Here is a 15,691-nt window from a genome sequence, read left to right as displayed (position 1 = left end):
GGGAACCTAGTCTAAAGACTACAAAAGGTGAGAGAAAACCGCTCTCAACCGATGTCCACTTGCTGGCTGTGATCGTGTGCATCCAGCTGTCCTGCTCCTGTGTAAGTCCATACACCACCAGACGTACCGCACACGTACTGCAAGTATGTACGCAATACCTGTATATCTCCCTCGTGCACTATGCCATCATCAGTCAACAAACGACTGACAACCCCAACTGCAAATGCTTCCACTGCAGCTGCGATATCCGGTCTCAAGATCAACATCTCATACATGAGACCACCGAATGCCGATGCAATGCTAGCGGGCCCTGCTAGCTCTACGGAGTATGCATCAACATATATATCCCTTGCAATAGGCATCTCTGACTGACAAGGCGTGTCAGCCACATGCATCTCCTGACTGTCCACAAAAGACGCATCAACTTGTCGTGCAACCTCAGAGCAAACCAGTTGCTCTAGGTGTCTGCTGGAAGACACTTCCTGCACAACTATATCCCCATGCTCACTGTCGAGCATAGAAAGGAATGACTGCATAATCGCTGACATCTCAGCCTCCTCTACAATCATCCACTGCAAACATGACCACTCAATCTGCTGTGACTCACTAGAGCTCTCATGCTCTAACTCTGTATGCATAGACTCTTGCACAACGTCCTCTTGTCGTGACTCACTAGAGCAAGACCGCTCTACCTGTCTATCCTGCATAGAAGTATCTCGCACAACTGACTCTCTGCTTTGCTCAGTCACTAGCAAAGCATGCATGTCTGACTCTATCACCTCTCTGTGTGACTGCTCAAGTCGTGCCCCAACTGTGTGCACAACGAGCTCACTACTCTGCACTCCATGCAAAGCATCCTGCAACCCACAAGCAAAAGAGACTCGCCTGCTCTCTCGCTGTCTACCTGGCTGCATGATCACAGAGACAACACCGTCTCTCGCATGATCCACATGCAATGGGTAACCTGTACCACTCCTGGCACCTCTCGCAATCACTAGCGAACCCAAATGCATCACAAAATCTCGCTCTCGTAGCGAAATCTGACATCCACAATCTCTAAGCTGACCAATCGAGATCAAATCCCGTCTCAAATCTGGCACATAACGCACATGACGCAGGGTAAATCTCATACCACTGGGCAAGGACAAACATACGTCTCCTGTACCCTCAATGTCATACACAGCACCATCAACCATGTGCACACAACCAAGTCTCCCACTAGAAAACGTGTTAAACCACTCACGATGCGACGTGACATGGAAAGTAGCATCTGAATATAGTAACCAATGTGAAGACAATGTGCAATCCAATATGCAATCCGTAGACATAAGATCGTCTGAAGACAAGCTAGATGTAAATGTGACATCGCCATCACAAGCATACTCAGTAACCACCGTACTGATCTCACTAGCATCTGTCATGCCCAAATCTGCATCACGCATATGTCGCCTCCGTTGTCTCAAACGCCTGAAACATCACGCCTAATGTGCCCTCTATGTCCACAATGCCAACATGTCAAGTCTCTATGCCGTCGAGACTTGCGTGTGGGACCAATCTCTCCCATGGACATAGAAGTGGGACTAGACTCCCCTGTAGACATGGATGTCGCGTACATAGCATGTAAACTCTGCCATAAAGCATGAGTTGTAGTCTCCCTCGAGACCTGCCAATAAACAGACTCAACCAGATGCAAACAAATCGTAGACATGGCTAACTCATCAAGATCCTGCCAATCATCATCACGCATAGAATTGGGCTTCGCCGATAAACCACGCAAGGGCTTATCCTGCCCCAAATCCGCCAATGCAACAAGCATATGCTCCTTCCAAGCAACAAAATCTGCACCATCAAACTGTGTCAGACCATAACGCTGGAAGTCAAATGAAAAATCAGCCATAATGCTCACAAAAGAGCAACCAAAAATGAGTAGCAAATGTCAACCAAATCAGCCATAAATTGGCTCGAATCGCATCAACAAAAGTTTGCAAATATGGCTGTAAAATATGGCTGCAAATCAGCCCCAAAACAGCCCCAAAATTCAGCTCTTAAACAGCTACATAAACAAGTCACAAACGTGTCCCAGATCAGCCTACAATTGAGTCATACATGGACACCTGCAAAGAGGAAACAATGGCTGAAAATTCAGCGCCCAAATAAGCCCTCAAACCTGCCTGTAAACTTGTAAACCTGTAGCTGAAACCTGCTGAAAAACCTCAAGCCATTAGTGCTGAAATCCGGCTACCTAGCTCGTAGCCACACAAGCATACATCACAATACTCACTCCTGTGAGTGTGCCAAGATAACTGTACGCTTGTCAAACCCGTGAGCTAATCACCAAGCCCACACTGTGCATACACACGCACAAATCTCCCACCTGCAGAGAACACCGCACGCAAATGCTGAGTGCAACCCGCAATCTCTACCTAGGTCGCATAAATGATACGCATAAAACTCCTGGAAAAATTTCGCCAGAGTTTTGACGCACAATGGCTATCAATACAAAATAACCATTGTCCTGCAAGCTCAATACAATGAGCAATCAATGCGCATCAAACTACACTCAATATACATGCATAAGCTCTGCAAACCTGTGTCCAACAAATGCTCACAAAGAGTACCACAGGTGATCATACATGTCATCCATAACCAACCTCTGCACTTGCTCACAAGATCTACTGCTCACCACATAAGCATACATAGAGCATTACCCGCTCAAACACCATGTATGCAAGCCACAACACTGCAGAAGAACCACTCAACTGCAACTAGCAACACCTGTGGGAGTACTAGACTCAACCTGTACCTGGAAGTCAAACCCGATCTTGTAACACCTCATATGTGCCTGCTACCTGCAGTGTACACGGGTAAGCTGTCTGCAGCAAAGAAAACAACAGAGCCTAAAACTGTCATGAAAAACAGTCTCTGTGTTTTTAATTTCAGACCCACTTGCACTCCGAATCAGAAAACAATTCCTTCTACAAAGTCGTAGAGCTCAAAGCCAGCTCCGTTTTGAACCAAAAAGTTTTGGAATTGGAGCTCTGTACCTCAAGTTATGAGCAAAACAGTAGACTGCTGTCAAACTGCCAAAAACTGAACGACTTTCTTCTGTGCTTCTTTGAGCTCATAGAAAGGCTCAAACTCACTTCCCACCTCGATGCGTGAGCTGAATGCATCAATCTCACAATGCTTCCATGTCTATGGAAGCTCCAAGCTCCAACTTGTCGCCGATGTAGCCGTTGCAAAGCTTGCCCGAAGAGGGAAAATGATGTACACTGTGGGCTGATCTGTAGAGGAACTCTGATCTGTGAGCACTAGGAAGCTCCTGAGGGCTCTCCTGCAAGCCTCTGTATGGCTGTCCACAAACCTCCTCTATTTCTTTGCTCAGATCTGTGACCTCTCCGCCATAGCTGACGAGTTCATCGCGAAGCCGTCCATCTACGCTCTCACACATGTCGCTCTGATACCAATTGAAGGGGATCGGGGAGCACCACAGACGGAGAGTGAGAGAGAGAGAAGGAGAGACACACGTGATGTGGGTGGGGAGACTCAAAAGAGTGAGCAGCCCCTATACACTTATGCTATGTATAAGGTATACAAGTCAGTGGGCGCCCAGACTCTGGGCGGCCGGGCAAGGCACAGGCGCCTATACCCCAACACTAGGAAAACACACTTGATCCTTATCTATGTAAAGCTACACTCGACTACATGTTAGACAACAAAAACTAACCAAAAGATTTGCAAGCAAACCTTGACGATTCACAGAGCAAACAAAGTCCAAACGTTACCAAACTTATAGACAGAGCCTAAACACACATGCCTAGGGTCTCAAATCCACATTTCAACCACTTTCCAAAAATACGCTTATTATCTACAAGGCTATTTTAACCTGGTCAGTTCAGGTTGAAATGCACTCAATAGCTTAGGAATGCTATCCTAATACCTTTCCTATGCATAAAATGCGATTTGGATGCTTAAAACGTGAGTTATGATCAAATTAAGAAGATAATTAGCTACAACAAAATCGTAGAATCATCACGAGACTTACAATGTTGCATAGAGCTTTCACTTGCAAACACAATGGAACAAACACCTCTTCAAACCAACATTCCACGAGGGAGTTATGAGCAAGAGACGATTGTAAGAAAGTACACAAAATTCAGAGTGTACATGCAATCATCATCCAAAAACTTCATAAGGGTTTGTAACAAAAAATTGGCTTTTAAACCTTAGCCAAGGTTTTAGAAATGTGAAACGGAATCAATCTAGGTAGGTAAAACTGGAGATAATATACGGGTAATTACAAACTAGAAGCTCCTCTTGGCCCCCCTAACTACCGACTTTACATTCTTGTAAGAATAATTGAAATAATAGCTTTGGACATGACAAAATTTTTATGTAAAACGTGAGTGAAGTTACAAATTAAGCTAAAAAATGGGCCGCTTTGTTAGCTTGCTACTAACATCCCCCCCTTCTACTTTGGGTCGTCCATGACACAACATCGTGAGGTAATGCTTTGGCTTGCAAGCTGCGTGCTATTTCTTTAAGGCTTCATAGTATTTAATCCTGAGAGTTTTGTAACCTTTTGTGAGAAACCGAAGGTCGATTGGCGTCTTGAGCTCCATGGCCAAGTATCCAACAAATCTTGCACGTAGATTTTTGATGATTGGACCTAAGATCTTTGTTATGAATGTAAAGCAGCTGGCGTAGAAAGCTTCTTTGAAGGTATTCATATAATAAGATGGTAAGAACATCACCCTTGCATAGATCTCATAGAGCACTGTGTCTGGTGGTTGGTCTCAGAGGTCATAGCAAAAACCCTTCATTAGGAAAATTTTGAGCTCATTTTCGGCTTTTAAGGATGCCACATCATCAAAGCTATAAACAAGAGAGCAACCCAATAAACCCCTCTCTAAATATTGTCAGAACCTCATGATATGACCTATCATTCGAAAGCTCTTGAAAAATGAATTCTAAAGAGACAAGGCCCAAAAAGTTTGGATGAGTTCTATGCAGGTTATGCCTTCTTTTTTTTCAATTAGCTAGTTTTGGTTAACGCTACATTAATCTGAAATCACCTTTTTCTAGGTCTATATGAAGGCAATATCCGATACATGCATGCTATATATCAATAGATAGAACATGAAGAGTAGATTCTAAATATCTAACCTCCGATAAATTTGGATCTAATTTGCAAAAAAATTACCGGTCCCTACTTTTTGAAAGTTGTGCCACATTAGCAATTTCTTAGAAGGCCCAAAAATGAGCTCAAAAGTTCCCTAATGGGTTGCCTTCTTGCAAGACTCCTCTCCTTGATGAAATGTCTACATGTATGTGAGAATCATCTTGGCTATTTTGATGAACATAATGCATGCCAAGTCGAGGATCTCTTGAAGACCTCTATTGCATTTGTCAATGTCTTCAACATGTAGTCTTCAGTGGCCTTGCCTTTTGGTGGACAGAGTCTGAGGTAGTTCAACGAGGTTGGATGTTTCTTTAGAACGATTTGATGGATGTCCCAACTCCTCACTCTAGGCATTGGGCAGATGGTGGGATTTTTTTTAATCTTTGGAGGAGCCTGTGTGTACAATATCATATACTTGGGATGACTCTTCAACCAATATTTTCTCTAGGTCGGATGCGGCTCTGCACTATCTGTTGCTTGATCCTTGAGAAGTCTTTCTTTAACCTTGAAAACTTCATGCTTTACTAGGTGATACAAAAGGGACTGTTGATGCCAGGCATCAATGATCTGCTTGGAGGTAAGGTGAGCAACATTCGTCAAGTGTATGACATGCTCCTCCAAAACATTGCTTCTTTCCAAATATCATATGTTTCTTGTTCATTGTTTACTTTTAGAGCTTTTTGGACCTTTGCCATAAAATTGTCTTTTGGCCTTGTTTCACCTCGAGCTCTAGTGGCGCTACATTTGGGAGGGAAGTGGTGCCCTCAATCTCCTCCATGCAATGCAAGAATTGCAAGGCCTCAAGTTCTTTATGATCGTCTCAAAGGTGTCTTCTTCGGCGGTTGCAGTATGTTTTCTCTTAAGTTGACTTAAGCTGCTTGGAGCTTGGAAATATGCTTCTGATAGTCTTCTTCCTTATGCATAAATGTGAGCAATATTTCTCTTCTTTGCATTTGCTTGAGCTTTAATTTTGTCTCTAGATCTTTACTTCTTTACTCCATAGCTTGGTAAGCTAGGTCGGATCCTTGGAGAGTGAGGACGATACGATTTGTACTTAGCTTGTCTAAAAGCTCCTTTTGGTCCTTTAATCTTGCTTTGGCTTGTGTTACCTAGATGCTGGAAACATCCAACTGCATCTAAAGCCACTGAGTATGTGCATTAGTGTCTAAGACCGTTGTGTTAGTTCTTGGATCATTTTCTCTTTATCCTCACTTGCTGATGTTAGCTTCTGTAAAAGCATGGTCATATCAATGAGCTCGGCCATCTTTTTGGTGTTTTCCTCTTGCAAGCTTGTGATTTTTGCTTGTGATTTCTTGTGAAGAGCACTAAATTCTTCGAAGAAGGCATTTGCTACCTCTAGTCTCTTGGTTAGATGTTGGTTTAAGATTTCCACCTTCTTGATTTTACTTTCTCACACATACACTTCAACATCCATCTTCTCAATGACATGGTGGGCAAACTCGGAATACTCACCAATATCTTTCATTGCATCAAGTTGAGGTGGTGCCTCTCAAATCTCTACCTTCTCTTCTTTTTGGTTATCTTCCTATGGCAATTCTTCAACATCTTACTCTTGGTTTGCCTTCACTTCTTTAGCAATTTGTTCAAGAGCTTCATTCATTTTGTCTACTACTATGTCTTTAGGCACTCAATCCTTTGTCTTCTCTTCCACTTGTGCAGTCTTTGGCACATCTGTCTCCAGGGTGGGAAGCTCTTGAGTAGCTTCTTCTTGCATTTGGTTGTCATGTGTCTCTTCTTGGATACAAGATAGTAGTTTTGTCGTAGTTTGTGGGACTGGCACAACTGTGGAAGTGCCCTCAACTTCAATCTTGCTTGTGGTTTCTTTAGTTTCTGCTTTACCCTCCATTCTCTCTCTTTATTCATGGGCATATATAAACTCTAGATTAGCAAGAGGGTCCTCACTCATATGGTACATAGGATTCTTTATTCGAAGCTTGCGGGGGTTTGGCTGCCAAAACTCTTCAAAATATCCCTATAGGCCTCTTTCCTATTCAAAAGCTTATTTCTCTCTTTCTAATATGGCAGCTCTTTGTGCCGATTATTGAATGTTCATTGGTGGCGGTACTTTAAGCCTCTCAAAGTTTCGTTCCCTTTAACAACTTGTTTTCTTTCTTCTATAGTGTTCGATGGTTTAGGAGCACTTTTTGTGGATGGTTGGTCTTCCATATTGTGTTCTTCTAGGGGCCTTTGTTTCTTTCTTTATCCTCATCTTCAGAAGGTTGCTCTAGTTCCCTCTTTGATCTTCTACGGATGAGAGTGGCAGATTCCTATTCTTCTTCTTCTTCTTCATTTTTCACACCTGCTATCAACTAATCATTTTGATCAAGAGTAGGTGGTATGTTGTCAGCCATCCCCACTGCATGATAGGAAATTCTAGCGAGCACTTTAGGAGCTCTCAAGTAAGTAATTCCATTGGTCTCTTTTGTACTTTTTAGGGTGTTAGGCACATAAGACGCATGGTTTATGGGCATTGACAACTTTTTTTCTTCAAGGCAATAGTGAAGGCGGATGCCACTACATGATTAGAGCATGTATATCTTGGTGATCTCTTTGCCGAAAAGTGGACGTGCTGGTGAAATAGTCAAGTGATGTCGTCTACTGGTTTATAAATCATATTAGTGAAGGTTGCCGCAACCATATTCTTAGCAAAAATACATGTTCTCTTCTTCTTTTTTGATCTCATGGACTCACCTCCTATTGGCATCTTTAGAGCTTTAGCGACTATGTCTTTCCTATGCTGACTTCTTTAGCTTGGCCAATGGAATATGTAATCTTGGCTGTTCCATCCTCTTGGATTGAGTTGAGTAGCTTATATGATCTTTACAGGTCAACTCCATAGGGCTCCATCTAAGAGAAAGGTAGTAAACCCAACTTTCGATGTGATTCTTTGAATTCTCAGGTTTGAGCCACATCATATATTTCCTTTGGAAGCATTTATAGCTCCACTGCCTGGCTATGTGCATTTCTAAATCTGCCATCAAAGATAGCCACATTTTGCTTTTCCAATGGTGCTTCTCCAACATATGTCTTCTTGGCTACCCTGGTGGATTCTTCTTCTAGTTGGCAAGGTGGTAGTTGCTGCAACTTTTTCTTCATGGGGATTTTCTTTGGCGGGCGCTTTTTTGGAATCCGGCAAGTAGACTCCAAAAAGTTTTTTTCTCTCTCTCAACCCTTGACAGTTGAGGATCCGCTCTTTTTTCCTCTTTCTCTTTCTCTCTCTCTCTCTCTCTCTCTCTCTCTCTCTCTCTCTCTCTCTCTCTCTCTCTCTCTCTCTCTCTCTCTCTCTAATTTTCCCTTGGTGAATACACCTTGATCAAACATTCGTTTTTTAAAAACCTCCCTCTTTTTTGCCTCTCTCATGCACACTCATACATAGGCACAATAATACACCCAAATCATCACACACACACACACACACTCTTTCACATATAAAAATTTATGTCAAGCAACAAGTTTACCCACCAACCCGACAATGGTAAACCCGAATCATCCACAAGAAAATTTTTATGGTTTTTAAACCAAAATAATCCAATCGAACTTTACTTTGATAAATCAATGGATGAGAAACGTTGAAAGACTAGTGAACTATACCCATAAAAACTAATATTGAAAGGCTTGAAAGTGAACATCTTAAAATAACAACTAGAAAACGATAGATACGGAGTGAAACAAAACAACACAATATTATCATGTGGGTTCACAGGTTTGTTGTTCTAACACTAACTTACAATAAGAAAATCTAGTTGGTTGTCGCCGTTAGTATCATCGTCGTTGTCATTGTCATTGTCATCGTCCTCATTGTTGGCTCCATTGGCTTGTCCTTGCAAAGCAATCTATACCATCTACACTTCCACCCAAGCTTCCATACGTCTTTCAAAGGCTGCACATTCGTGTGGGGGTGTGATATCCATGTTCTCTCCGAAGCATTATTGCATTGTGAGCAAAAATGGCAACTTTCTCAACATCCTCTTCGATTGGCTGTGCATTTTCATCAAGCTCATACATGGCATTGAATAGGGACTTTGTGGTGTCATCGACTACACAGAAAATTGTGGGAAAATTGTGTTGCGCATAAACTATTCATTGCATACACATTTTTAAGAATATGATTAGCATGTACGTTGTTGATGGGGTCAACACATGGGAGTGGTGGAACACACTAAGAGCCATGCCCACTTTGAGTGGCTTGCCCATGCTGATCGCATTGTCCACGGTTTCCCCTCGGCATGGTGAATGTGTGAACATGAGAAGATTAAAAGAGAAGCTTGTGAAAAAGAACACAGAAAAACTTGCAAATGAATCATACTAGTGAATTTTTGGGTTTTTATAAGAAACCCTAAGTGACTTTACTTTCAAGACCATTTGGCATTATGTCCTCCGTCTACTTTTTGAATAAAATAGAATATTGAATAAAATGTCCCTTCAAGATTAAACATCTTTGGTTAAATTACATTCAAACCAAGGATTATGTAACATCACGAATATACTAAAGAATAACAAATACCAAGTTTGAAAGTGACATTACATAGAAAAACAGTACATATTAAACAAAAAATAAACATGAATTTCAGGTTCCTAGTGGTCGTAGTTCTAGTGCGGCTGTGCTGGGTGGTGCACGTGTAGGTGGGGGCCCCATGGGTAGTGGGGAAAATATTGGCCTATAGAATGATTGATTGTGGTATGGCCAAACTAGTACTACAGGTGGTCGTCTGCTTGGGGGTGGAACAAACGACACCATGGACTCTTGGGGATGTGGTAAAGGCAATGTGGGTAGCTGATGACTGTGTTGAACGTGAAACATCACCGAAATGAAGAGTCAACCCTAGCCCACTTGAAATCCGATGTTGTGGTAAAACACGTGCCATAAAAAAACTACGATCTCGTTCGATGCTGATGCGACGTCATTGTAGATGTGTTACACTTCGTCGCTAAGCCACCACATCCAGCAAGATAGTCCAAAACTACGTTGCCAGCCTTTGTGAATATAACCAGCAACCACTTGTAGAATAACACCTACATTATTGGACAATGTAATGAAAACTATATATTGGGACTTCAAGCATTCCTCAACTTACCAAGCAAAGAACTCCCTCTTCTCCACATCGGGCCAAAACGGTGCTCCAATGTGGTCTAGCATCCATGATGCCTCTCAAAATTGTTGTCAATCATATCACTATCGGCAACGAAACCATCATTGTCAGCTGCTACATCTCAGGCTTGGCAATCGCGCACCTCGAAGCTTGTCAAATCTACATGTGAACATGACTAGCACCAAGATATCAACCTCCAACGTGGTTTACATTTAAAACAAAAACACAACAATACCTATCATGAAACACACATAGGAATGATTAAGAACTTAGTGAATTCATGAAATTGTCTATAATAGCATATGTGCATGAAAACATCCAAAAAAATATGGTCCAACAAGTTCAAAATAGAAATTGGATACTAAAGCATCATAAACTCACTCAAGGTTGCTTTTTGGATTCATAAGCGCCTTTTGTCGATGGTCTATATCAGCAAGGTCTGCAAGATGTTCCCCAGCAGTTCCAATTTTGAGTGTGTCAAAATTGCCTCACATCCAAAATGCAATCAATTGTTGGAAATTCATGTCATTTAAACATCATGCAGTGACTTCTAACTGTGTTTCTTACCTAGTGGAAAGGAAGAAAGTGGTTCTGAAGGCCTTGCTGAAAGTGAGTGGCTGCCCTAGCTTTACCCAATAGAGATGGGTATGGTACGCATTGAGCCCCTGGATCTCAAACCACGAGATGGACTCACCCTAAGTGATTTTGAGTGTTGCTCTAAGTCACCCTGCTTAGAATCTGAATCACCACCTTGCTATTCACTCCTTTCAATCTGATGCTCTTTTGAAAACTCCTTGAACTCTTCAATGAGTACTCTCCTCTCTTCTTTCCACTTGACGATCTAGTAGCTGCTATTTTTGGGCTTGGATGTCCTTGACCATGCTAGAAGAAAGGGCATCGGGAGGCTAATTGATGGTGACATTTCCGCTTTTGCCCTTCCCCCTAACCTTCTTTGGTAATGATACAAGTGAAAACGTGACGACACTATACAAAACCAAATACCACATTGGTTGGATAAGGAGAAGATAACTTATCGTTCTATGCTTTGGCTTTGTTTTTGGGGAACTTTCCATCCACAAAGGCCAAGAAACATGGGTAGTCTCTCCATGTATCCTTACCATGGAGGTTGTCTATCCATTTATCGGGATAGGTCCTACTCTCTCCCTCTCAGACTTCACCCATCCATCAGTGGGATGCTCAGAATATAGACTATGCAAACCTTTCTTGAGGGTGTCCATCCACCATCTACAAATTACAATTATGACTCCATTAGTCAAAACATACAATATGGATCATATATCCCAAGAAAACTATATAGTTGAATACCTGTATAGTAGGCATCGCATAGTACATGCAAAGTGTGGTTGCTCCAGTGTGTGGATCCTATGGTCATCTTCCACCGCACAAAAGCCTTACCGAAGTGCTCTTGTCAAAATGCATGTATTGCCTCTCCTAGAGATAGGCCATAATTGCATGGAGATTCTTCACCATTGAGTTCTCAAATTCCATCTTCTCTGCCAAGCTCAATACACCCCTGCACTTCAAGCATTATCAACATCGCACTAATAAATATGATCCCGTACTCTAATGTTACTACTCCCACCTTTCCAGCTGTCACCACATGCATTCTCAGCCACTGCAAGAATGCCTTTTCTTGAATTGGAATATGTGCCTCTATCATGGAAACATTTCCCTTGGCCAATATGTCAACCAAACGACATTTCCTACAGTGTTTCATTGGATACCATCTTAGACAAAAAAAAAACAATGCAATCAAAAGCAAAGAATACTTACTTCATATGACTGATGTGTACGTGTGCAACCTCCAACACTCTGAAGGGGGTCATTTTGCAACCCTTCTCTCCCCAATCCAAAAATGAAATACACTTTTGAAAGAAGCTTGCACCATTCTCAGGATTGGTGATGATCGCTATCTCCAATCCCTTCTAAATGAAAAAGTTTTTGGTCTCCTTTAGTGCCATGTCATAGCTTGCTTTGTAATCCACTTCTCTTAAAGGTAATGTCCTTAGCCGGAAAATAATGCGTTTTGAGCCAATACATTACATCAAACTCCTGCTATGATACACAGTGTAAAGACAAATTGATTTTTAAGAAAAATAGCATGAAGCCATCCACTACATGTGTATTATAAATACCTTCGACAATAGCTGTGCTAATAAAGACATCGGTAGTCCATCTTGATTGGTTTGTTGCCGTGCCACGAAGTGTTCTCTGAGATTTTGCCCTATCCTCTTTATTGAACTTGTCCAACAAGCATTGTGGTTTTGCAAGTGCCAACTTTTGCATCATGAAGATGTCGTGGGCAGTGGTGTGAGGCACATGGACTAGTGTGCTGTTATTTTTAAGGTAACAATTTAGTAACAATTTAAAATTCAAGTGTAGTAAAACTAATTTAAAAGACCTTACTTGCTAATCATACCGAGCACTAATAGAAACTCCTCCATCTCCTCAAAGTCAAGCTTCACAATCGTGCACTCAACCTTCGAGGTTGAGAATTCATACAACCACTCACATAATGCCAATCTTTCCACGCGAGGAGCCGTTGATTCCCGTCCCACACAATGAACATTTTCTCCTCTATATGTGGCTCTAATTTGATCATCAAACGTGGTAGACATCACCAACTCTCTCCCATCAGTGCCACGCCTATCAAATGGTATAAGATCTTGCCCAAGAAAAGCATCGAACACAATGAAACAAGCCATTGTGGGCTAGTGTATGGCACAATATGTGCATCAATCTGACATGAAGAAATGTGGCTATCAACCAACGATCCAAAGATATCACTCAAAGGGTCATCATTGGTATTTTGTGCCTCCATGATTGTCGACATAACTACACCCTTCAATGGAGTTATGTGTGAAGCTGTCAACATAGACGTAGCAACTGCGGTTGTCATCGCAAGAGAAGAACCGCTTTCTTGAGTTGTGTCTCCTTTGTAAGAATTGGAATTTTTGAAACAATAGGGGTGGAAACTAAGGATTGAGAATGTGCTGGGTGAGAGAGAGAATTATAGAAGGTGGGTGCTTGAAGGGAGAAGAGTGGGTGGAGAGTCAAAAAGAGAGAAATGGAAGGAAGGGTATGAGGAGAGGGAAAGATAAATAGAGAGGAATGGAGGGGAGAGGGAGAGAGTAATGAGAGGGAGAGAGCGAGAGGCTTGAATGCTTGAGAGGCTGAGCGTGAGAGTTAGAGAGTGTGAAAGAAAAGGGGAATGTAAGGGAGGACACTCCTCTTTTATAGGAAGGGGGGACTTTGGATTTCAATACAACTAAAGATCCATTGCCCCCACACTTGGATTTCACGCATTGCACCCCCATGGATTTCCCACATGGACTTCGAGACACCTACGGTCCATGCGGGCTACCCTCGTGGCCCAAAAGTCCACGGGGACAACCCACGTGGACTTGGGCTGCGGGTGGCTCGCAGTCCCCCCGTGGTCCACGTGGCCATGCCCCATTGAAGGCTTTTGATTTGGGGGGTAGGAGGATGGGGTGGAGAGAGAGAGAGAGAGAGAGAGAGAGAGAGAGAGAGAGAGAGAGAGGAGGGGGTGGAGAGAGTGAGAAAGATAGAGGACGTGGGGAGAGAAAGAGATGGAGAGAGAGAGAGAGAGAGAGATTTGATTTTTGTCCTTGGAGGTCAAATATGACCTATGGGACCAAATAAAAAACTACAAAATGGCTCCCTCATATGATTGATGCATAGATTGATGTTAAGTATGGAGCTTGATTTACCCCTTGTAATTTTTTGTATTAAAAATGCACATTTGTAAGGCCCCCGTTATGAGGAGAAACCATCGCGCGTGAAGAAAAATCACTCGTCGAAAACAAAAATTTTCATGGCCTCACCGGAATATTATGGCCAGATGGCGGCTAGAAAGTGGTCGAAAAACGACCGGTCGGTTGACCGATAACCGGTGGCCGGTAGTCAATGGCCGGTGGGCGATCGCCGAATTCAATGGCCGGTGGGCAATTTCAAGACGGACTTTTATTTTCAAGGGCGACCACACATGGGCGCATTAGAGAGTCCAAGTCGGACTTGTCAACACAAGGGCGGCTACACACGGCTGCCTCTCATGAGAGAGGGCAGCCCTTTTGGCCTATAAAAGGAGGCCTCTTCTACACACAAAAGGGGATTGTGAAGTATTGTGGTACATTGTGAAGTTGATGTGAGGTGGTGAGAGTGAAGCAAGGTTGAAGCTCCAAAGGGTATAATCCCTTTGTAATCTACTTCTTGTTTTGAAGTACTAAAGCCATCGAGTGGCTGCTTACTCGTGGACATAGCCCACATTGGGTGAACCACGTATATCGCGTGCTCTCTCTCTCTCTCATGTGTGAAAATTCTCTCTCTCCATTAAGCAAGCTACTCAATTATCTACTTAACTACGTCATATTTCCTAACAATTGGATGGTAAATTCTAGCTTTTGGGAAATCATATTTAGGGATGTACTAGCCAGTTGTATAAGACTAAAATAAGGGTGGCTAAAAAGAAACATAAAATATAAACCTAAGGGATATCTTCAGCCGATTACAACAGGGTCTTTTTCGGAGTTTGAAAATCCTAGATGATAGCCCGTCCATACCGGACCAATGCTTCTGCTTGAAGTTTCCTTTGCCTAGGCTAGTCCACTTCTCTTGGAAGAAGTTGATCAAGCACAAGACCCTTATGGTTGACCACTCCAAACCTTTCTTTGAATTGGAAGGCTTTTTAGCCTTGCTCTTAGGGTCTCGTTGTGCCACAACTGCTGAAGACATAGTATTTGTGACTGAGCTTACTTCATTTCCTTGTTGCGAGGTTTCCCGGACCGTTGGAAACTCCAGCAGAGGTATGTTCTCCTCCATGGCAGGAAGGAGAGCAAGAATAGATGGCAAGGAGCCATTGGCACTTTGAGGAATTGAATGTCCAAGTGGCCGAATGCTCGACAGGAACATCGGCATGGATCCAAGTGGAGCCGTTGCAGTAATGCCTGGCGATAGGTAGTGGGTCCGCGAAGGAAGAGGCAAGTTCAAATTGACTTGATTGTGCATAATGTAGTCGCCAGCTTGCAGAAGTTGACAGAATCCACCGGGTGGCGGCGGTGATGGCACCGCCTCTATGGGAAAAAAATGTGGCTGAATTGAATGGGGTGGTTGCTACCGGTGGACGAAATGTGGAGGCTGATATGTTGTGAACGCATTGCAGAGCCTGGTCGCAAACCAGGAGAGCGTTGTTGGTCCATTGTGTTTCCCTGCAAGCATTAGGACCAACACCATTAGCTAAAACGCGAGGTAAAGATTGATACTTCAACACAGAAAGTATCGTTTGCATTGTCATTAAGTAGGAAAAGTTTCTAAGCTGCTCTGCGCTTTCCCGAGAGAGAGAGAGAGAGAGAGAGAGAGA

This window comes from Adiantum capillus-veneris, chromosome 4 (assembly GCF_014529385.1).
Source record: "Adiantum capillus-veneris isolate H3 chromosome 4, ASM1452938v2, whole genome shotgun sequence".
Taxonomy (NCBI): domain Eukaryota; kingdom Viridiplantae; phylum Streptophyta; class Polypodiopsida; order Polypodiales; family Pteridaceae; genus Adiantum; species Adiantum capillus-veneris.
The sequence above is the reverse complement of the archived record's forward strand: the minus strand, read 5'-3'. Positions refer to the sequence as shown.